Source organism: Peromyscus eremicus, chromosome 11, assembly GCF_949786415.1.
Source record: "Peromyscus eremicus chromosome 11, PerEre_H2_v1, whole genome shotgun sequence".
NCBI classification, from domain to species: domain Eukaryota; kingdom Metazoa; phylum Chordata; class Mammalia; order Rodentia; family Cricetidae; genus Peromyscus; species Peromyscus eremicus.
The window spans coordinates 19,370,690-19,394,998 of record NC_081427.1 but is presented as its reverse complement, the minus strand read 5'-3'; the positions used below and the strand labels follow the sequence as shown (position 1 = coordinate 19,394,998).

General features: G+C 35.8%; 1 long non-coding RNA gene across 2 annotated transcripts in view; it reads left to right on the top strand.

The window, feature by feature from the left end:
• The window catches only part of LOC131922051 (uncharacterized), a 57,511-nt gene that overhangs the window by 25,761 nt on the left and 7,441 nt on the right, over window positions 1-24,309 (top strand). Inside the window, exons 2-3 of one of the 2 annotated variants that reach the window (XR_009382170.1) lie at window positions 9,675-9,744; window positions 11,837-11,931. This is a non-coding gene — a long non-coding RNA (uncharacterized LOC131922051). The remainder of the gene's footprint in view (window positions 1-9,674; window positions 9,745-11,836; window positions 11,932-24,309) is intronic. The other variant, XR_009382168.1, reaches the window with a different exon arrangement.

The window sequence follows — 24,309 nt, the reverse complement described above, 5'->3', positions numbered from 1 at the left end:
TATGTCTACCAGCTTTCAGCTCTCACAGATGTCTGCATAACAATGAGCCATTTGGGAGCCCAGATTGTATGTCCCCTGACTATTGATTTCCTCTCATTGGGGTGCATATGCCATTTTTTCTGCTCTATTGATTGGAATATTCTACAATACTATAGGAACTCAGCATAGGCAAGCATCCTCTGGGTTGGAGAAGATGAAGCAAACATACAGAAAATCTCTTGATGGATGAAGGAATCTAGGACAAAGAGCATGTGTCTTCCCCTGCTCAAGATCTATCATCCTAGCAGGCTTTCTTTATGCTTCTTAGAAAGTCCATTTGTATATGAATGCATGTTAGGTTTACAGAAACTCCTAGTAAACACTCCTCCACACTGCTTTCTTCTCCTTCTTTATCAATATCTCTGATTTTGTGGTGTTCCAGCTTCTTCAACTCTCCTATTGCATTTCTACAGTGAATTTTGAAATCTTAGCTTTTATGGGAAAGCAAATACAGCATGAAATACCAGAGGAGCCAGTGATAATATGATTGCAAGCATATTCAAGGACTGTGGAGATAACTAGGTCATGTTTGTCATGTCAGCAGGAAGCCCTGAGCTTCACCCCAGAACCCATGTTTAAACATACTAGTGAGGAGATGCTCCTTTGTAATACAAATGCAGCTAAGGCAGAAATAGAGAGATCCCCGGAATTCATTGTCCAGAAAGCTTAGCCAGCTTTGTGAGTTTGGACCAGTGATGCACTATCTCAAAAGAAACAAACAAATAAACAAAAACAACAAAAAAGTTGGACGGTGCCTGAGACACAGCACAAGGGTTTGTTTTGGTTTGGTTTTGGTCTTTGTTGTCTTCATTGCCTGATGAAACAAGCACATCCCCAATCATAAAATTCAGAAAATGACAGTTACAGCAAAGTAAAAAGGGCATGAATTGTTATAGTGTCGAAAAACAAGACCTAACTCTGAGATGTTGCAAGTTAAAAATTTATTTATGGCTGGATCAAACTTCAGCCTCCCATACTAGGAGAGTAAAACAGCAAAGAATAAAGGCAGAGTAGCCTCTCTATAGAAGGTGGGCAAGTAATTCAAAAATGTAAATTTGCAGTTATTTTTTATGCTCATGGGAAAGGTACATGTTATTGGTTTATGGTCAGATAGTATGGCAAAATACCATGAAATATTTTGTGGTTAGTCAATTCTCAGAACACATTTTGAAACAATTAACAATGTAAATCACAAGGTGATAGAGGAATAACCAGTTAACAAAACAAAACACCAAAATGACCCTCAGATGGGGACGTGATCACAGACTAACATGGTAAACCAGGAAAAGGAAGGAAGATGCAGTCCATGGCCCTGAACATAAAGAAGTCCAGAATTAGTTAAAAGGGAATGCAATGAAAGGGTTAAGTGACATTAAGAAGTCAGAGTATGAAAGAGGAATTCAATGAGATTCAGAAATTCTGAGGAAAAAAAATCTTATTAAAAGTTTGGAAGTGAAGAGCTCAATCAAATAGAAAAAAAGCATTCAGACAGAAAATAATAAAGATGGAATAATAAAAATGAGCAGAGAAGGTGAGGTGTATGTGACGTCATTAATCACTGAATGTATGAGTCAGAGTGCAGATGGAATAGAAGTTCAAGCTGAGGGCATAGAGCACATATTCCTAACCAAATTCAGGGAAAGAGATAGACATCTAGCTACAAGAGACACTTAAAGGATTATTTTAATGTCTATTTGTGTGTATGTGTGTGTATGTCATGTATGTGGAGGTGGTCTCAGAGGCCACAAAAAATTATTGGATTTCTTATACCTATACTTACAGGCAGTTGTGAACCTTCCGACATGAGTCCTGGGAACTGAACTCCAGCCCTCCTGAAATGTAGCAAGCACTCTCTATTACTGACCCCTAATTCCAGCCCCACAGAAGCTATTTAGAATATCAAACACACAAACACACACACACACACACACACACACACACACACACACACACACACACAGCCAAGTGGTGGAGGCACATACCTTTAATCCCAACACATGAGGGAGGCAGAGGCAGGTAGAGCTCTATCAGTTCAAAGCCAGCCTAGTCTACAGAGTGAGGTCCAGGACAGCCAAGGTTACACAGAGAAACCCTGTCTCAGAAAGAAGAAATGAATGAAAGAAAGGGATTCATTGAGGCTGGAGAAACGGCTTAGTGGTTAAGAGCACTTACTGCTTTTCCAAAGCTTCCAGGTTTAGTTCCCAGCATCCACATGGTGGCTCATAACCATCCATAATTCTAGTTCCAAGGTACCTGACACCCCCAACTGGTCTCTGTGGGCACTAGGACCATGTGTGATGCACATACATTCATACAGGCATACAGGCAAAATACTCATACACATAAAAATAAAAATAAATCTAAAAATAGAACCCTTCCAAGCCATATTATAGCTAATACATTATGTATGCAGAGATAAGAAGTAACACTAAAAAGCACAAGCTAGAATCACTCGTCCACATCTACCATAAACCCATCAGAATAAGAGTAGATATGTCAACAGAAACTAAAAGAAGAGAAAGGCTTGGAAAAAAAGCATTTTAGCTCTCAAGTACAATAATCACAAATACAGATTGCTACTTTCAGATGAGATATCCTTCATAATTGAAAGAGAAAGGAAAATTTAACATGAGAAACACAAACGGAAAGAATTCATAACCACTAAGGTAAGACTTCAGCAGATACTCGAGGATCCCTACATATTGACAAAGATCAAAACATTCAATGAGACCACAGGGGAGGCTAAATCGTACTAGAGCAGAATGTAAAGAAGTATTGGAATGTACCAATTATAACATAAATAAAGAATGAAGAAATTGATGTATACCATTCAGTAATAATTCTAAATTATAATGTCATCACTGGTAGATTGGATTTAAAGATAGATCCCATGCATTTTTTGCTTACAAAAAAACCAGAACACACTGGCAATGGTAGTAAAGACATTCTAAACAAATGACATTAAAAGAAAAGCAGGCCTGGCCACACCAATTCTAAAGTTATCGATTTCAAATGACAATTAGAAGTGACAAAGAAGATAACTCATGTTAACGGAATTTTTCATCAGAGGCTGTAACAATACTAGACATTTATCCAGTGAATATTAGCGTACTTGGTTTTACAGACACGACTGAATGCAAGCACATTGATTGAATTAAACATAATAATAGTACAGACAAGACATATAGACAAAAGCAAATCAACAAGGTTACATCAGAGGTATTGGAACTAAATATTAAAGGAACATAATATCTAAACAGAGGGAAATATAAGAGTTTTCAAATTTACACAATGAACTACAAGCTACTAGAATTCTGAGAACAAGAGAAGTAATCTTCCACAGGGAAGAACATACCAAAAGATTATGCAATACTGAGTAGTAAACCCTGAAAACATATATATAAGTAACATTATACAAATTAAGCAGGCTGTATTTATGTATTTAGGATATATATTCATGTACTTCTACAAATATGCATGTAACAACATTTAATGAAAAAAAAAGAGTTCATTAGTTTGAAAAAGAGAAATAAGGGGTATATAGAAGGGTTTGAAGGAAGGAAAGGGACAGGGGATGTGGTGATTTGAAAAAAAAGTGGCTCCCAGAGGGAGTGGCACTATTGGGAGGTGTGGCCATGTTTGAGTAGGTGTAGTCTTGTTGGAGGAAGTGTATCACGGCAGAGGCTGTCTTTGAGGTCTCATATATGCTCAAGCCACACCTAATGAAACAGACCAGTTCCTGTTGCCTGCAAGTCAAGATGTAGGACACATGGCTCCTTCTCCAGCACTGTGTCTGCCTGCACACCACCATGTCATACCATGATGAAAATGGACTAAACCTCTGAAACTGTGAGCCATCTCAATTAAATGTTTTCTCTTTGTAAGAGTTCCCATGGTAATGATGTCTCTTCACATCAATAGAAACCCTAACTAAGATGGAGAAATTATATAATTATAACATAAAAACAATAATAGAAAGTATATTCCAATAAATTAGAAAATTTAGAAAAAATTCACAAAATTCTAGACACATATGAGCAGCTGAAATTAAACAAAGAAAATATAAACTTAAGCATATCTCTGACAGACCATATGAGAATAGTGGTATTAAAGTACCTACTAACTAAAAAAAGCTAAGCACCATTGTATTCTATTCCAAATTCTATTAGACCTTTAAATAAGAGCAGCCACAATCCTTAAATTACTCTATAAAATTGGAAGGAAAGGAATTTGCAAGGTGGAATTTTGAAAGGCAGCCAAATAATGCTCCCCTGCCCTAAATAATGTAATTAATTTCTTAATGAATCTGCATGCAAACCTTTTCAATAAAATACAAGAAAACTAAATTTCACTAAATGTCAATATGATCAAATAGACATTGTTCCAGAGATGTAGAGGAGATTTAGCATATAAAATTAAAACATCCTTAAGAAACCAGGAGTAGAAGGAGCATACCTCAGCATTTAAAAATGTTTATGCTTGTCATTCTTGGTCTGGCTTACCTCACTCATGATGATATTTCCTAGTTACATCCATTTGCCTGAAAATTTCCAGGTGTCCTTGTTTTTAACATTTAAGTAATACTCTATTGTATAAATGTACCACATTTTCTTTATCCATTGCTTGGTTGAGGGACATCTAAGTTGTTTCCAAGTAAAGCTGCTATGAATCTATTTGAGCAAGTATCCTTATGGTATCATTGAGCATCCTTTGGGTATGTTCCCAAGATCAGTATAGCTAGATCTTATGGTAGGTTGATTCCTAGTTTTCTGAGAAACCACCACACTGACTTCCAAAGTGGCTGTACAAGTTTGCATTCCTACCAGTAATGAAGGAGTGTTCCTTTGCTCCACATCCTCTCTAGCATGAGCTACTGCAATAACCCAGACTGAGAAATACGAACATGGTATGTACTCACTCATAAGTGGATATTAGCTATAGAGTAAAGGATAACTATGCCACAATCAACAGACCCAAAGAGATTAGGTAACAAAGAGGGTTCATGGGGTGAGGGGGTGGCATGGACATGCAGATCTCCCTGGAAATGGGAAATAGAAGTGATATTGAATGGACTGAGTGAGGGTGGGTGGGAATGTGAAAATGAATGATCAGGTTATGGTTTGGGGGTGCAGAGTGAGAGTACTGAAAGAGACTACTAGACAGAGCAGGTGGCATTTTGGGATCAGGTTAAACCTAGCACAAGGGAACCTCTCAGGAACCTACGAGAAAGACCCTAGCTTAGATTCCTAACAATGGCAGACACATAGCCTGAACTGTTTGGCCATCTCCTGTGATCAGATTGGTGCCTAGCTCAATTGTCATTAGAGTGGCATCATGCAGCAACTGATGGAAACAGATGCAGACCCACAGCCAAACATTAGGCAGAGCTCAGGGAATCCTGCAGAAGAGGAGGTAAAAGGAGTGTAGGAGCCAGAGAGGTCAAGGACACCATAAGAATACTCATTTAATTGACTAATCTGGACTCAGGTGCTCACAGAGATTCAACCAACAACCATGGAGCCTGTATGGGACTGACCTAGGCACTCTGCATATATGTTACAGATATGTAGCATGATCATTTTATGAGACTCTTAACAGTGAGGGCAGGGGTTGTCTCCAACTCTTTTACTGGCTTTTGGAACCTTACTACAATACTAAGTTGCCTAGCCCAATATTAATACATGGGGCGATCCTTAGTCTTACTGAAACTTGATATGCCAAGTTTTGTTTATATTCATGGGATACCTGCACTTTTCCAAACAGAAATGGAGGAAGAGTGAATTGGGAAGGGGTAGGAACAGAGAGAATGGGGGCAAAGGACTGGGAGCAGGGGAGGAAGGGAAAACATTAGCCAAAATGTAAAATAAACAAATTTATTTTAAAAAATGTTTATGCCACCAGCTTATCTTAATGAATATTCTTTATATAAAACATTTAAAACTCTTCACTTCTATTGTTTAAAACAAGAACCTCAAGCTCATCCTTTAGGTTAGATTGGTTGGCCAATGAGATTCGGGGAATTTCCTGCCTCTGTCTTCTCCCCATTCATTGGTTATAGGCATATGCAAATATGGCGTGCTTTTTACATGGGCAGTGGACATCTTTGCTCAATCCTTTGTGCTTGCTTAGCAGGCACTTTACTGACCGGTCCATCTCCCCAGACCCGAGACATTATTGTAAATGAGGGAGAGGTCATAGCATTTCTGCTGAAGAGTGGAAAAGAAACCATGCTACTTTCTCCTTTCTTAGTCAAGACAACACTGAAATCACAGTTATACAAATATACCAAAAACAAACAGAAGGAATACAAACAGAAAAAAGTCAAATTACCTCTGCACCCACAAATTATGAGGATACAAAGTCAACAACAACAAAAAAATGATCAGTGTCCTTTCTATATAATGAAAAGTTCTTGGCTAGGAAAACAATCCCCAGACAAAAGAATTCTGCTTAAACTCATGCTACTTGATTTCAAGTTATTCTATAGATCCATAGTCACAGAAAGTCACGGTGCTAGCATAAAGCTTCTTTAGGGGATTTGCCAGCTGTTTGGTTGCCAATGCCTCAATAGATGCCCCCACATCCATGCACATATGGTTAGTACTAATTGAACTCATGTAGTTATAAATAACAACAACAACATTAAAAATACATGGAGTTGAGAGAGAGATGGGATGTGGACCACTGGAGAGATTTGGTGTGAGGTAGTAGTAGATGGATATGATCATAACACCTTGTATAAATGTATAAAATTTTCAAAGAATAAATTGAAATATTTAAAAGCACACATAGACCAACATAACAGAAACAATTTCAATAAATAGATACAAACAACTGCATATAAGTAATTTTCATAAAAATGACGAAAGTTTCCATTGAGGGGACAAATATTTACCAACTGCTGCTAGGAGAGCTGAATCATGTAGGTTATGTATCAACATGTAGCTCAATGGAACTAACTGTCTTAGCTACTTTTTTATTGTTGTGAAGAGACACCATGACCAAAGCAACTTTTCAAAGAATGAGTCACCTGGGAATTTACGGTTCTAGAGGGAAGGCCCTTGACTATCATGTCAGGTAGTAGACAGTCAAGCCTGGTGCTAGAGCAGTAACTGAATGCTTACATCCTTATTTGTAAGTAGGAGGCAAAGCGAGCTAATTAGCAAAGTCAGGGGCTTTTGAGTCCTCAACACCCACCCCATGACACACTCTGTTAAAGACCACACCTTCTGAACCTTTACAAACATTTTTAAGAACGGGGTCACTAGTTCTTCAAATATATGAGCTTGTGGAAGACATTCTCATGCAAACTCCCACACTGTTATCATTTTTCACTCTTTAGACATGTCAAATCAAAATTCATCGTGGACCCCTAGAAAACCAGAAATTGTGAAATTCTTAAGATCAAATACATGAAGTATTTGATTATTTAGAGACAGGGAAATGCTTCATGAAAAGGACCCAAATACCTCAATAAATAACATAAATAATTGACAACTGGGATTTCATTAAATAAAACATCTGTAGATACTACATGTTTATAGCTACTAAAGCCATATTTATGCATACATGATGTAAAATCAGAAGGTTCATGGGGAAGGAAGGTTAGAAGAATGGGAACTAGTGGAGAAAAGGGGAGATGAGTATGGTCCATGAACTTCTCTTTTTGAAACCCAATACTGTGCACTATGAAAATATACCAAAATCAAGATTATTTTATATTTCAACTTATTAATGTGCACACATGCAATACGTTCCCAAGATAGGAAATATTCTGTACCACAATATTCTCATATTACAAATGAATAGTCATACTAAATATATTAATTACCACTGTAAGTATTTTCATATTTGTGCAGCATCATCTTTTTGCCAATCAGCTTGAACAAAACCTTCAATATCAAAAAACAAGTTAGGGACTGAAAAAGTGGCTCCGTAGTTGAGAACATTTGATGCTCTTATAGAAGACCAAATTGTAGCTCTAACTACTCATGTTAAATAGCTTACAAACCTTCTGTAGTTCTAGCTCCAGGGAAGTCTTTGGTCTCTTCTGGCATCTAATAACACCTGTGTTCATGTGCATATATCAATACATAGACACACAATCATACAAAATATAGGATATTTTAAAATGAGAGTAACAAGAAAAAGCCTTTTAGTTGTGTAAGTATTTAAAGGTTTTTGACAGGCAATGGGACACTGAGAAATGTGTTATCACAAATGAAGTCTGTACTTTACAAAACCTATTTTCCTATCATTAAAAATAATATTGGGTTATGAAAACTTTAAAATTCTTTGTATTCCAAGTGTATTGATATTTACACTATCACAGTCATATTCTACTTTCCTTAAAATATTTAGGAACTGGATAATATTTTTTCTTTCAAACATTCTGGATATGAATATCTAAGATTACAATTACTCTTTTTCATTCCTAATTTTCAACTTCAGTTTAATAACTAGGAATAAATTAATATTTGAAATTTGTGTAAATCAATGAAATTCAACAGAACCTTATGTGTCTTTGATGATATGCTGAATCATATCTGAATTTTAAAAATACACATTCAACAAATACATATACTACCAAGACTTAACATGAAATAATTGAAGATATATATTGTGGCAAATTGTCATTAACGATGGAAAACTTCATAATAGAATCAAATAAAAATTGACTGACCAATGCGTGTTAGCAAAGTGTTAGGCCCCAAAGTAGAGATAATGTGAGCATCAGCACTTACCAGGATCTCAGATGATCATTTCAGCTTTATGGAAAAGGACAGAGCTAGCTTACACAATTTTTTGAGAAAATATAATATAAAGAGTGTAGAAATTTAAGACTGTACACTGCAATATCTAGCGTTATGTAACTCTTGGTATTGACAATAACACATAAAGTGATATATGATAAATTTTCACAATGATTTTTTTATGTTTCTTTATTTATCAACTTAATCTGTACTATTGAATCATAGTTTAGATCTAATTTATTTCCCATAACATAGTGGTAAAGTCAATGCTAGCATTCTCCATGTTTGTTAAAAATGGATAAAGTTCCTTTTCTAGATAACTGTATTAGACTGTCTAGAATGCACTATATTAGGACATAGAAGAGATTTAGGCATCACTTGCCACTTTGTTAGGATTTGGAGCCTACATTTATGATTAAAACTTGTGTAAATTCAGGTAACATTTCTGATGAACTTTCCAAATGTCTTATTTCAAATTATTTTATAGTAAATTGAAAATACAACCACTGTTTGTTATATTTCTATTATCACATGTCATTTTCTTGTTTTATTATACCATCATACTTTAATATTAAAGTTTACTTTAAAATAAACTAAAATCACCCAAATGAGAAGGAGCAGGATTGATTTAAGTCAATCACTATTGCTTGCATGTGATGGAGACATAAGCCAGTTGATTTTTTTTTTCAGTTTGTGTGATAAAATATCCAATGAAAGCAATGTGAAAAGAAAGAGTTTGTTTTGACTCACAGTTCAAGAGCCCACTCCATCATAGCAGGAAAATCCTGGAAAAAAAATTAGGCCAGTTTTTCTCATGCACTTGTAATCATGGAATAGAAAATGATAAGTGTTTGTGATTAACTCCTTTTCTCCTTTTTACAGTGTCCAGAACATCAAACTATAGAATGCTGCATAATGAGTGGATCTTTCCTCCGCAGTCAACCTAATCAAGGTAATTTTCTATAGGCATAAAAGAAGCCATTGTGCCAGGATGTTGTAAGTGTCATCAAACTGACAACTGAGAGGAAAGCATGGGGAGTGAACTTCAAGATAATAGGTTTAGATGAGCGCTCTCCGAATAGAACTTCAGTAGCACAGGCATGAGTCCCAAGGTTCAGCAAATGGGACTACATACATTATTTTCTTCTGAAAAAAGGAACAATGTACAGAAAAAGAAGAAAGCAACAACATTTGAGAAAATCTTCAGAAGTAACATTTCAGATGGGATTGATATGCATAATTTACAACGAAGAAAAAAATTAAGCATTTCACAACAAACAAAAATGCCAGTCATCAAATGGGGTAGTAATTAAGCAGACAGTTCTAAAACGGCAAAACACAAAAACAAATTCATGTTGTAAAAAGTGTTCAACATCACCACACATCATGGAAATGTCAATCAAAAGTACTTTGAGAGACTATCTGATCTCAGTCAGAATAACTATGCTGAAGAAATCATACAGCAGATGTTAATGAGAGTGTGGGGGAAAAGAACACTTATTCTCTGTTGGTGGGAATGCAAACTAGTTCAGCCATTATGGAAATCTATGTGGAAATCTTTCAAGGCATTAAGAACAGAACTACGATATGACTGAGCTATAACCCCCAGGCATATGTTTAAAGGTCTCCACAACCTACCAGAGACATACTTTCACATCCTTGTTTACTTTTCCTCTGTTCATAATGGCAAGAAAACAAAGCCTGCCTCTATGCCCATCATCAGATGAATGAACAATATAAATGTAGTGCGTATACATAATAAAATTTATTCACCTCTATAGAAAAATAAAATTGTGAACTTTGCACAAAAATGGATAGATCAGAAAAGTATAATATCAAGCAAGAAGATCCCGTCTCAGTAAGACAAAAAGTACCTGTTCTTTCTCATATTCTTGAATCCTAGCCCCCATCTCCCCCTGCCCCCTCTCCTTTCTCTTCTCTCTCTCTCTCTCTCTCTCTCTCTCTCTCTCTCTCTCTCTCTCTCTCTCTCTCTGTAAAGCCTATAAAAATCAGAAAATAGACCAAGAGAAATTAAAAATATATGATGAACTAGGATAAGCGGATAAGGGATGGATAGATTGGTACATAGAGCATGAAAGAGGAAAATAGAATGGAGAAGACAAAGGCAGATGAGAAGTATAAAGTGATCGAGAGACAGGTAAAGAAGGACTGCCAAGGGAGCCCTAAAACACCTGCTGTTGGAAAAATGCCATCATTATATCTAATTATATTATTATATTGTATTATTATATTAGTATACCTAAAAATAAAGTGAGTTGGGAATGCTAAGTTAAAGAAGGATGAGGAGGTTGTTTCAGATGGTATGGGAAGTTGGGAGAGGGATACAGAGAGGAATCTTTCATGGTTACCTTTCTCTGGTTGATTGTGAGCTGAACTTTGTGGTAGGGAAATGCTGGCAATAATTGACAAAGCCCTGACCTTCGGAAACCAATTGCAACTGGGGTTGTGCCTTTGCTTCCCCTCTATCTGCAGGTCAGAATTCTGCCTTTCTATAAAGTGTACCCATGGCCCCCTGCAACTCATGCTCTCATTAGATATTTAATACAAGGGGTGTCCATGATAAGGTCCTCAAAAGACTCTGGGTCGTTATTAGTTCAGTCAGTCCTCAAGCCCTCTCTCCTTGGAACTGCTGCTTCAGTGGATTCGACCTTTTGTGTTTTGGATATTAATAGAAAGAAATCAGTTTAAATTCCTGATGAAATATGAATCACATCGGTAGTTCACTTACTCCTATTGTGCCAAAGTGAGATTCATAGTTTCAACAAATGTGCTGTGGGTTTTAGGATGTCATGATTAAGGGAAGCAGAAGTCATGTACAAAATGCTGCTCATTTTTTACACTGCTCCATGGGTCTAATTAATTTAAAAATAAAATCTTTAAAATAATCAAAATATGTATGACTTTACTGTATCCCAATCAATCCCATACAGATTTTTCCTGTAAATCAGCATTCTTCTAACGTTCCTCTTTGCTACTGTGCTGATGCCAAGTTTCTATTTTGAATTCTCTTGTTTCTCTTTTAGTTGCAATGAGAACATTGGGTAATATAAAGAGCACTGCACAGCCTGAAGAAAGCAGGAAGCTCTGGAATTTGCGATGATCTGATCTTTCCATTCGGGTATTTTGTAGATGAAAGAGCATTTGCCTAGGTGTCTGAAGACTCCATCTGGAGCCAAGTAGAACTGTAACAAGTATGGGATAATGATCAAATCACTTAACTTTTCAAACTCAAGGAACTTGTCTAAATTTTCAGTCACTTTTGTTTAAATTTAAGGAAGAAAAAAAAACCAAAATTACTTTTTGGAAATTGTGTATTACTAAGAAACAATTAATTTTTGTAGTCTATATGAAGAAACAAAAACTGAAAATAAATCACACTTTTATACATCAAAAAAGAATAAGAAAATATTGTGTAAAAAAGAGCACATGGAGTATTTTCAATATTCTTTGAATTCTTCTTTAAATTTGATTGGAAAGGTTCTATTTATTCAAGAAGTATTTGAGCAACCTGGATAGATAGTCCTTAGGATTCAGTCTGTCTACCACTGTAGTATCACTTGACTATGAGTTCAGAGGACTATGTAAATCTTGGGGCAATCCTGACACAAAGAATTTACCAGGTCATCTTGGATGAACATAAGTGAATTAATGGATGAATAATAGATTTTTTTTTTTTTTTTTTTTTTTTTTTTTGGTTTTTCAAGACAGGGTTTCTCTGTGTAGTTTTGCGCCTTTCCTGGAACTTGCTTTGGAGACCAGGCTGGCCTCGAACTCAGAGATCCGCCTGCCTCTGCCTCCCGAGTGCTGAGATTAAAGGTGTGCGCCACCACCACCTGCCTTAATTGATTTTTTTAAAAAAAATCTTTTTGAGAGTTTGGAAGCTTTTGCTGTCCTTTCTAGGGCATAGTGTTAGATTCTAATGAGTATATGTGTTAGGAATTTGAAAAAAAAAATGGTTAAATACAATTAAACCCTTGATGTAGTTAAAAAAAGAAAAGAAGAATACAAGGAATCAAATCAGATAATCAACATTTTCTTTTTTTGTAGAATTTGACAGCTTTTTCCTAAAAGCTATTTGTGGGGGAAGAATAAGAACTACTGAATCTCAATGAATTTTAACTAATAATGAGATGAACCAGCTTGGCCTACTAGATAGAATTAAGTATTTTGAGTAATAAAAGTGTAAAATAATTTCAGAAAATGAACAGAAAAAAATGTCCCAAGAAAAAAATTTCTGAGCCAGGTGGTGGTGGCGCATGCCTTTAATTCCAGTACTCTGGAGGCAGAGTCAGGTGGTTCTCCATGAGTCTGAGGCCAGCTTGGGCTACAGAGTGAGTTCCAGAAAAGGCACAAAGCTACACAAAGAAACCCTGTGTAGCTTGAGTTTTCCTGCCTGGCCCACAGTCAGGACAAATCTCTATCACTTGCCAGTCCCACAGCCGCTCAGACCCGACCAAGTAAACACAGAGACTTATATTGGTTACAAACTGTATGGCTGTGGCAGAGTTCTTGCTAATTTTTCTTACAGCTTAAATTAATCCATTTCCATTAATCTATACCTTGCCACGTGGCTCATAGCTTACCAGCATCTTCACATGCTGTTTGTCATCATGGCGGCTGGCAGTGTCTCTCTGACTTAGCCTTCCACTTCTCAGCTTTATTCTCCTCCTTGTCCCGCCTATACTTCTTGCCTAGCCAATGGCCAATCAGTGTTTTATTTATTGACTAATCAGCAACACATTTGCCATACAGACCATCCCACAGCAACCCTGTCTAGAAAAAAAAAAATTCTGATAATTAAAGTTTATTGTGTTACATGCTATGTTAGTTAATTAATACTAATTGTAATCTAGTATATTATGTAACAATAAAATATGGAAACAATAATTCATATGGATAAAGAATAACATATTGCCTCGTATCCAATACCAAGTTTCATACTGGAAAACATGATATGGATGTTAATCATTGAAATCATCAGAAAGAAATATGTGGTTCCTATTTTTATACCTTGATAGAGTAGAATTTTTATTTTTTTATCTATTTTTTGTTCTGTGGCATATTTTTAATTTTCTCTCTCTAAAAGAGAAAAACAATAAGTGTAAAATATTATAATGTCCTAGTCAATGCTGATTCATTATACTTTCTCTGGGAAATGAGAAAATAATGGCTTTAATGAATTTTAAATCATTGGGTATCCCCCCCTTTTTTAAAAAACAAGGTAGAAAAGTATTAAATATTAATATACTCACCTATAATATATTAAATAATATAATTAAAAGGAAAACAAAAACAGGAATTGGAAAAACATGTTTTCTGAATGAAGTAAGAGATAATTAACATTTAGAATACATGAAGAATCTTATACATCAATAAGGAAAATATAACACAAGAGAATAATGATCAAGTTACATGTATAAGCTCTTTACAGTTGTATATTATTCCATTGTATATTCCACATATGTATATTATATATGTATATATGTGTGTGTGTAATATCTTCAAACTTACTCAAACTAATTTGTACTAAAGAAATGAAAAATCATAGCAAGTCCTATTTGATCTCCATTGTATTAAAACATCTAACATTCACATTGTTGGCAAGGGATTGGAGCAAGCGAGACTCTTATACATATTAGATATGAAAATGAATTGTCATGAATGATTGCCATTGCATAGAGTATTTTCATAAGCTGCAACTTAGCAGTACCACTCCAAGATGAGAACCAACTGACAACACAAGGTTGTTTTTAGTGAAGTAAGAGAGAATTACACTGTGCAGAAAAAGGAATGGATTGTCGTGCCAACATCAATATTGATGGATTCTATACAGAAATGTTCATGCTAATGATACAAATTCCTGAAGTCCTTTGAATGTACATTTTTAGATGAGAGATGCTGTGCCAGTACAGTTCCTTGAATGAATGAAAGAAATCACTCCAACAAGTCAGTTTATTCCTCCTATACAAAGATTTACTTTTGTCAAGTGACTCAATGAGATGCATGTCCTGCTGTCTCTATTCTTTTCTTTTAACACAGAGTCTTCAGGACCATCACAAAATAAGAATTTCCCATGGATGTTTCACAGCCTCTGTGCTTTTGCTTAGGGTGGGAAAGGTTGTGTGTCCTAGCTTTGATCCCAAGCAAAGAATGATCTTTACCAACAAAAGAGAGATGTAAATGAGAGTGAATATTTAGGTATTTGAGAACTCATAAATAAATCCATGTATAGATTTAAACATAATTAACCATAATAACAACAATGTACTATTTAGGGGAAGCAGTATATGTGAAATAATGACCATTGAAAATGAGAGCAGAGATGTTAGGGAAGGATATAGAGGAATAAGTATAGGAGGGAGAAGGCAATTTCAGAAATGTTTTATTTTTTCATTTGTTTTAATGGGTCATGATATTTACTTTGTTATAAATAATTCTAATATAACTTACACTGAGATTACATGACTGTCTCTTTATAGATAAAAAGTTTTATAATAGAGATAAATAGTAGCCATTACATGATCATTTAAATTTTTTGAAAGATGAATTCCCATCCCTTAGAATAAATATACAAGGAAGGTACTCACTGCCACATTAAGGCATGAAATGACTCTACTGAAAACCTATAAATTTCTTCTGTTGTAAATTTTTAATATCTTTTTTCAACTGTGCCTCTCACTTCTTCTCCTGAGTTATTAAACATATTAAATAGCATAAAATTAAACTTTATACTACCCCTAAGTAATGGCAAATCATTTCTAAGATTGATTTTGATAATCCACAAAAGTTGAGATTTGCAATATTTTATTCATGTGCTAAAAATTAGCTGGACCAAAGCTACATACATAAAAGTGTCCAGAAATTCAAAGCTGCAGCAGAATCTGGCCTTCGGGAGAATCCAAAGAAAATTGCATTCTCAGAGGTTTCTCCTTCGAAACCTTCGTTTCAGAGCCCCACAGCACAAGAGTTGGCCTCATGACTTAGCAATAACTTCCTTCTCAGGAAGATACTTCCTTGTTTCTTATCCCATAAGCCATTTACAGATAACACTTGCTGAAGTCAATCCCCAGTGACCTTCTGTTCCTTCAGTAGGACAACTGGTCTGCCTATGATAGTGTATTAAAGTCACATTTGCACAGCCAATTTCATCTTCCAGAGGGTTTTTTTTTTTTTATGATGCTCTGGAACTCACAGGGACTTGACTGGCATGATGATTAGTCTGTGCAATTGCACAGGAGCCACAAATGTACTTCCTGTCACAGTGCTTATCAGGACAAGAAACTTGGGCTATGAATAGGAAGAAGGTTTCTGTAGGGTTATACCACTGCTATTTTCTCAGCCTCTGACATTTACTGCAACACCCTAGTAATATCCCTTGTAGAAGAATGAGGAAACCCAGTCCAAGAAACTAAGCCACGCGCCTCTGGTAATTAATTCCAGTTTCTGTCCTGTGACTGTGACCCTAAAAGATCTGCACTTTGTAAAGGAGTTAGTGGAGATTATTGCAATCATCAAATGTTTTAATCCTCTTTGGCATCTGGACATCACCGAAGTGCTTTTGTCACAACAAAATTGTAGTAATTACTTTCATATGTTCCATCAAAAGATGAAAAATTAAATATTCTTAGGGAATTGTTAAAAGGAAATCACAAGGGTTGAAGAATTCTTCCTCTCCCTGCTCCTCTCACGTGGGAGCATAACCTTGCCCCTTCTGCTCCAATGCAAAGCAGAATAGCTCATAAATACAGACAACCTTCTCTATGTGAAGTGACCACTCCAGCTATTTGTCAAAAACTGTTTTAAAACACATCAAAGATACACACTAAAAAGTATAAATCCATTCTGCTCTGATGAACATGGAAGATGCAGCAACATTGTTTGATTAAGTTGTAGTCAGTAGAATTTAGTACCAAATCCTGTGGCTTGTATTATTTCATGCATTCATTTATCATTTATGCATTTGACTTATTATTAAATCTATGTGACTATTAGGCCCTTAATAAGAGATGGTTCGTGGAATATTTACTAATCACAATCCTTAAGTTATACTTCTTCAATAATATAATAATCAATGCAGTAATCAAAATAATTGATTTGTAAATAGACAGACCCATCTTTGTGCAATTACAACCAGTACTAAGTGGAATTGTGAGCTTCAGAGGGATGTGGCCATAATATCCCATAACATTACTATCTCAACACCTACTTAGTGGAGCTGCAGGGATTGGTGGTTGATCACAACAGAGCCTCAGCTCTAGTAGGCCTGGAGGATGATGACTGAGTCCAAAAATTATACTTCAGTCTTAGGTTATAGCTTTGCTAGCCCTGTGCATGATAGCTCAGTCTCTATGAGTTCATGTGAGATCATGTTGACTTAGAGGACCTTGTTTTCTTGGTGTCCTCAATCTTCTCTGGCTTTTACACTCTTTCTGCTTTCTCTTCTGTGGATTTCCCTGAGCGGTGATGGAAGGGATATGATCTCTACATAATGTCTAGATGTGGGCCTCTGTAGTTTTTACTATCTGCTGTGGGAGGTAGATTCTCTGATGATGGCTAAGCAGTACATTGATGTATGAGTACAGTAGAATATCATTAGGAGTCATTTTATCACTACATTTAAAAATTTTTTAGAACATTATTCTATGGTTTTGCCCTAGGTCCCTGTGCTATCTAGTCTCAGGTTGTTGGTCACCTAAGCAGTATTGAATATGGGCACCATCTCATGGAGTGGGCCTTAAGTCAAATCAGATATTGGTTGGTTATTCCTGTAATATTTGTGCCACCATTAACCAAGTATGTATTGTAGACAGGGCACCATAGTTGATCAAAGGGTTTGTTGCTGGTTTGGTATTTATATTTCTCCTTTGGTAGCATGCAGAGTATCTTCCTGTACCGAAGGCACTGGAATGTAGGAGTTCAGGTTCCATGTAGGCATCAACTTGATTTCTCCACGCTCAATTATTTGTAAAGGTGTTGCCTTTAGCATTGGGGCTTCGCTATTAGTTTGAAGAGAGTAACCTATTCTTGACAACAGCCTGGGTAATTTGGGGGTTCCCATGGGACCCCTTTGGCAAACAACTCAATTAAATATAACCCAATCCCAGTTACAGTGATTTTTCAATGAACTCTATTGTCAACCCTCTTGTAGAGATTTTAAACTAATTGCTGTCTAACCGTTTCTTGACAAAATATCTTTGTCAAGTAAAATTATTAGACTCGTTAGAAGTGAAGTAAGGTAGCTTTCTATTAAACTTAAGTGACTTCCATGAATTTGTGGTTCTACTTTATATTTGTAAGGGCAGACTTAGATAATTTCCAATTAAAATATCACTTCTCTGATCTAAAGACTCAACTTCAGAGGAAAGAGTTATGTGTCAAAGAAAGTTGTAATGGTTTCTGATGTCTGAGGGAGGTGTCCTGGACTCTATCATCCAAGAGAGCTCAGGGACTCTGCTCTTCCACATCTGGCAGATTCTGTATCTGGAAGGAGGCACATTGAAATCTCCAGTGGATGGGCCTGGGCTGCATAAGCGAGACTCGATTACTATAACGCTCCGTTTTAAACTAGTGATTGTTTTGGAGGGATGCCTGAAGAAAACAAAATCATTTCCAAATTTTGAAGCAAAACCAACTTGAAAAAAATGTACAGATATTTAAAATTTTTGAGTGGATAAGAACAAACGAAGATGTGAGTTTCAAGTGAAAGTGTGAGAATTGATTCTTAAACTATCATTAACAATTGTTTCACCTTTGTTCTTTCAATGTCTTTTACATTTTATAGTGCTTCTGTTTGTATCTGTTAAGAAGTTCTTGAATACTTAGTACTTTCTTGTTAAAGCGTAGGCATATATTTGCTTATGCTCACATGTCACCAAAAGAAATAAAAAAAAAAATGTAGTTGTTTGATCTTTTCATTGTTAAGGCTCTTGTAAAGTCTTAAAAGCAATCAAATGACCTAATAATGTTTTCTGTGATACACACTATGAACATTTACCATTATAGAAATTGACTTTAAGCAACTTGGGCCATTCAATATTTCATTTAAGACAACAATAATAAATGTTCCATGCTAATATCAATTATATTTTATGAAAATTACTTCATAATAAAGTGTTATACTGTTAATGATGAAAATGTCATTATTTTTGTCTAGGGAGATGGCACAACAGTTCAGAACGCTTGAGGATATTGCAAAGGATTTGGATTTCGGTTCCACCACCCATGTGGTGGCTAACAACTCTCAGTAATTCTGGTTTCAGGAGATTGCACACTCTTTTGGCCTCTGAGGACATTGCATGCAAGTGGTGCACAGACACATATGCAGGCAAATCTCTCACACGCAATAAAAAGTGACATTGTCTTCACATATTTTGTTGATATATTTAATATATGTCTTCCCCCCAAAAAAGGAGGTGGATTTGTGTATTATTGAACTTCAGGTGCTGTGATACGACTTTGACTTGGCTTATATGAACAAAGTCAGTCCTTACACAGAAGTATTTAGATAAAGGAAGAGTGTTTTAATAGACTTTTCAGATACATATGTATAATGTATAATCTACTTTGATATAACAGTAATGTTTGGCAAGGGGAACTTTCTTAAAGGTTAACTGTAGTGTGAAATCTGAACCATTGCCTCTTTTTTTTTTTTTGGTGCCATACTAAACCACAGGGTAGTGTCTTGTACCATGGGAAGTTCTTTTATTCATGCATGCCACTGAAATATCATGTATTTATCAGTAATTTTAAAATTTATTTACTTTGATATACACATTTTCTTAAGCTTGACACATCTTATTATGCTTTTAGGAAATTCACATTTTAAACTTCTCTGGCTGATACCCTCAGACGAGTATGTGTTTGGAAGCTGCCAAGTTCACAGTGACAGAGACAGGTTTTCCAGAGTTACAATTTTCTCCTGAGAGTTTGAATTTTATCATTGGCATCAGATAAGTGTCTCATCGTCTTTGCAGTGACAACCACGCTTGATGAGATTTTGGGGAAATTCTGCCAACCAAACAAATCTGAGGAACCACGCGTTGTTTTTTCTTTGTTTTGGTTAGTCATCTTTCTAATAATGTACTTTCCTGAAAAAAGGTGCTAGTTGAACTTGCAACAACAACAACAAAAAAAGGCTCACATCAATGCAGATTCTGTATTTCTCTAGATAGCAGAAGCCTTCAGAAGTAATTGCTTAGTAACTCACAAAATATTGAATTACAGGTACAATTATGAGAAAAAGTTTAATGATTAAAAAGTTAGGTGTCTTTATTATCTCACCCAGCTCATTGAAGTGAAGTTACTACTGTTTAGCCATTAGTGTGTATGTGTCTGGTAATAAGTATATAATGACTATTTTGTTGATTCATTAGAGACTGCTGACACAATAATAGACTGCCGAATGCATTTTTTCAACTGTGCCTAACATTAATCACATACGATGTTTGTCACAATGATTTTGAAATTACCAGACATTCTCCATTCACAATAAAATAGAAACAAATTTTGAAAATGCATGCCCTTGTTGCCATTCATAAAACATTCTGCTCTAAGAACTGCCAAATATAAAGCAGTTTTATTAGTTCTAGACTAAATATTTTAGAATGTCATTAGCTACCAATGTGCTTATGAATGAAGCTTAGAGGTAATTTTCTCATTGTAATATACATCTATCCACAGTAAATTCCCTACTAGATATTCTTATAAGTAGCTTCTATGAGTGGTCTTAGTGGCAAGATTTGTTTTAAAATATTAAAACATAATGTTTTAATTATTTATTTTTTATTTTTTGGTTTTTTTGAGACAGGGTTTCTCTGTGCAGTTTTGCGCCTTTCCTGGATCTCACTCTGTAGACCAGGCTGGCCTTGAACTCACAAAGATTCGCCTGCCTCTACCTCTCAAGTGCTGGGATTAAAGGCGTGCACCACCACAGCCCGGCTTAATTATTCTTTTTTCTGTTATAGGTAGTGTCAAGTCTTGAATGCTTTGGTTATCTTGCAATTTTGCTATCTATAATATCAAAACATTATGGCAAGTTTTTCTTTGTTTTATTTAAGTATAATTTAGTTAAGAGAAGTATGAGAAGATAATATACTTTGGAATATTTAAATAGCTAAATCATTTAAACTTTAGAAATCTTATACATACTTAGTATGCTATAATATTTTATAGGGACTATATCTAAAAGTAACGTGCAGATTTTATAAAGAATTCTGAATAAAACTATATCACATAGATTGATCAGATTCTAGATAATCTACTTTTAAAGATGTATTTAATTTTATGTATATGAGTGCTTTGTTTACATAAATATATTGTGCCACATGAGTGTCTAGTGTCTAAGAAGGCCAGAATGGGGCATTTCATGCTGTGCAACTGGAGTTACAGAGGGTTTTAATCCACTATCTATCTGCTAACAGCTGAAATGGGGTTCTTAGCAAGAGTAGCAAGTGCTCTTAAATGCTGAGGTATCTCTCCGGTCCATTTCTTATGATCTTGGAAAAAAATGAATTAGTCTACTTCAGAGAGAAAATTAATGGTACATATTTGCATAACTTAAAGTTCTAAATAAGTTACTTTTTATAACCATAATTATATTTCACTGGATTTGTTTTCTAAAGCTAATAGAGTCCTTGATACTAAATAAAATCTTTTAAAAAACAATTTATTTTAAATTTGGCATCAGCAAGACTTACAAGATCATTCAAAAAACAGTGCATTTTTACATCAAATGGTAATATAATTAGTAATTTCCTTAAATGCTGATTAAGTGTATACCATCATATTGATGCTAAAAAACATCAGATATTAACATATATTGCTTCTCCTTAAAGTAAAAATTCACTGTTAGGATTTCTCTCAAAAAAAACTGCCTCAGACCAGTGAAGTAAACAGATCTGTGGACAGTGCTCAAGAGGTCACGATTTCAATTTTCCTCCAGCTAGACAACAACTGGCACCAACATCTGTTTAATCTTCTCTGGGGCCCGAGAAACATATGAATTTCAAGAAATAGACCTTGAATAAGGCAGTAATTTGATGATCATTTTGATTTAGACTTTCATCCTTTTACACAATGCACACTAGATTCGTGTTCTGACATGTGAAATTAAGTTGCTGAGAACTCATTGCTCTAACAGGAATTCAATGTCTTTTAACATAGCTAAGTAGAAATTATGTTTTGGAACTTTTAAGTATGAATTATGAGTTTGCTTGGCTTTTCAAGACAAAGCATGCTCATAGATCCAGTAAAGCTATTTTAAAACATTTTATCACTGTGCTTTCTATCTTACTCAAATTTCTTACTGTTTATAGGATAATATTCTTAGTGAATTACACTATCATTATCAAGGGGTTAATAGTCAAACTGAACTCAACACTAATGTCTGAAGGATCATGGTCATGGACAAAAGAGATGTAAATGGATGTTATATAGATGCAGTAGGTAGTATTTATATAAGCATCATTGTGAAATATAAACCAAAAGCAAATTTTAAGTTTTGCTTAGCAGCTTTCAAGTCATAATTCCATGGGAAGTTATTAGCCTAATCTCGCTTCCCCTGCCCTTTCCTTTCGTTAAATTACAGACTTATACAAGTAGATGTTAGTCTACTAAAATATAGAAAACTCAACTTTCTCTTCTGTATCTGCAAAATGGGGTTTTTCTAAGTAACTCTGTACTTTAGAAGTCACACATTATGTTCATATGTGAGATGGAAATGAGTATCAACAAAGACAATGTATCTACTGTATCTACTATCTTGAGTTTGCCATTCATTTGTTCTCCTCATCCACAAGACATCAGAAGAGTTGTCAGTACATAAGTAAACGTAGAAAATTCTGTGTAGTGATGAGGAGAGGGAAAAATTCTGTATTTTTTTTGTTAATGAATCACAACAAATATGGTCATTTAAAATAATGTAGAGTAAACTTTTCATCATTCCTGAGCATAAAAATCAAAACTGAGGTGTTATCAGGCCCAAATTCACACTTTAGGGTTGATACTTGCTTTTCTTTTGCAGCTTCTGGTGGCTCTAGCTCTTCTTTGCACTGTGGCTTCCTTAATAAACTTTCCATTTTCATCACCATGTGACCTCCCTGCGCTTCTCATATGTTCCTCTACTGGATAGCTGCCATTAGATTTAGAGATTATCCAGATAAGCAAGTCTGATTCTTAAGTATAATTATAAGTTCTCAGATTCCATGGAATGGCAAAAAGGTTGCTGGCTCAGATTGACTGCTAACTCCAACTATATTTTAGTCCCACTCTTTCCACAAAAATATAGTGGACAGACAGAAAGTGTACAGAGGGGTAAGTTTTCATGTAAATTCACAATTAACAACATTTTAAATGGGTGAAATGCTGTGGGATGGTCTGTATGTCAAGTGTGTTGCTGATTGGTCAGTAAATAAATCACTGATTGGCCATTGGCTAGGCAGGAAGTATAGGCGGGACAAGGAAAAGAATTCTGGGAAGTGGAAGGCTGAGAGGGAGACACTGCCAGCCGCCATCAGGACAAGGAAGATGTAAAGTACCGGTAAGCCACAAGCCATGTGGCAAAGTAAAGATTAATAGAAATGGGCTAAATATAAGAGTAAGAGCTAGACAATAACAGGCCTGAGCTAATGGCCAAGCAGTTTAAATAATGTAAGAGTCTGTGTGTTTATTTTATAAGTGGGCTCTGGGACTGGCGGGACTTGGTGGCGGGAGCCGGAGAGAAATTCTCCAGCAACAGTGAAATAACCTTCAATTAGTTGCAGTGAGGGATTTAAATGAAGCAAGTTTGAAGTTTCAGAAGCACTGTGATGCTAATGGAAAATCTTTACAGCTCTGAAATGTGTCTGGATTTTGGAAGTGCCATAGCTCAAAGTTGGGGGTGGGAGGACTCTCTCATTTGCAGAGCAAATCTGCAAGTCGGAAGTAACAGTTCTCAACCTGTGGAGCTCTTAGATTCTGGAATTAGCTGTAGGTATTTCTTCCGCTCTACAGCCCAACCTAGTGGGGATACATGTAAACAAAGACAGGAATGAGTCCTTCCCCTCCCCTTTGTAAAGAAAGAAGAACTAGCTTGGGGCAATAATTTGACAAATAGTCCTGGATAATGGTCCAAGCAGACGTTATCAGGCAGGAGGAGCTCAGAAGTCCATCTCAGGAGAGCTGGCGGTGGCAGTACACAAGGTGCTGGAGCAGTGGAACCTGCCTGGGGACAGGAATCCAGCCTGATAGGGAAATTTCTTCTCTTCCTCCTCTGTGGATGTAAGATTCAGGAAAGGGCAGAATGTACTGAAGAACCATGGTTGGTCCATGGCTGGCTGAATGTGGGCACACAAATAAAGGAACACAATCAATCTGAGAATAACTATTAAGCAGTAAAAGTTTTCCATTGTTCCTTTTTCATGTTTGTGATTACGATTACATTGCCCTCTTCCTTTTCCTTCCTCAAGAACTGTTCAGTGCCCCTCCTTGCTCTCTTTCCAATCCATGGCCTCCCTTTTCC